This window comes from Helicoverpa zea, chromosome 11, assembly GCF_022581195.2.
Source record: "Helicoverpa zea isolate HzStark_Cry1AcR chromosome 11, ilHelZeax1.1, whole genome shotgun sequence".
In the NCBI taxonomy this organism is placed as follows: Eukaryota; Metazoa; Arthropoda; class Insecta; order Lepidoptera; family Noctuidae; genus Helicoverpa; species Helicoverpa zea.
This window is the reverse complement of record NC_061462.1, coordinates 3,500,096-3,501,432: the sequence shown is the minus strand read 5'-3', so window position 1 is coordinate 3,501,432 and position 1,337 is coordinate 3,500,096.

Sequence of the window (1,337 nt, the reverse complement as noted above, 5' to 3'; positions counted from 1 at the left end):
TAATATTACGTCATGCTTACTTCCGAAGAATCGTGATGCTGGGTACAAAAAGAAATGACAAAAAATCTCAATGTCAGAACCTAAAAGACTTGAATACTGTGTCTGTTCGGGGAATTGGTTTAGTATTTTTGGGCTTATCCATGTTAGTCTTGTGCGTGTTAAAAATAACATATTCAGAGTAAGTATGGAAGTATTATTAGTACCTTCTGGGATGAGGAAAGGGTACCCAAAAATATGAATGAAATACAGAAGAAATACAACTGCCTATTAAATGGCAGATTAATTTGATATTGTATTTATGTAAGGATTCCGTTTTACAAAATGAAAAGGTTCCTGTTGAAAATAATTTTAACAGGACGTTATATTAATATAATTAGGACCCACGCCACAATTTCAGTTACCACTCTCGGGTGACCATAATCATGTTGAAAATTCAAGGCGTTAAAAATGTTGAAATTGCGGATATTTTCGTAGCGTCTGATAATAATAAAATTATATCATCATGCAACCTAATTCCATTAAAAACGGCGACAAGTCAACCTTGCGCATATGGTAAAATAAAGAAAAAATATTAACTTGATCTACGTAACGATACCGGTCTGGAAGTACATATTCTCACATTTAAATATTTTTAAAACGTTTTGGTAACAATATTTTTGCAAAATCATTTAAATTGAAACCTTTCAATCCATTCATGAATGAAGAAGTAATATATTTCATTGTTTTAGGCTAAATAAATTCTAAATCAGTAAACAGTGTTTTGTTTATAAAATTTCCTTGAGTATATTCCCAGGTAAGTAGTGTCCTGAAAGGGACCAAAACATAATTTAAAATTAAATCCGTAGTGAGTTCCGTGGTGAAGGGAAATAACATGAGGTTTGAGGGTATCCCGCTGTTAATAATTCAAGAACTACATCAGATCTAGGCCTGTGTTGAGAAAATTAAAGTGACAGCAACAGAGTAAAATTACGCTTATATGTACGTCCAGAACCCAAGAAGACTGTTCAATTAATTCATTTATAAGACTACGCTTGCATTATTACGCATTTTCACATAACAAAATGTACTGTCAACGTTATTCAATCCGAGCATTGGAGCCATAAAGGCACAAAGACCAAACAAACACATTCATAAGTAACACGATATCTTCAGATCTCACGATTCCATTGAGAAAATTGATGGCATATAACACGGCCGGAACCCGTTTGTAGGGACAAACGCAGCATTGTATGCTAATACATCCATTGAGAACGAATCAATCAAGCGAAATGAATATTATATCGGGAATGAGCCGCTTCAGTTTGCCCGTTTTTTGCGTATTAAATTTCATTTCCGTA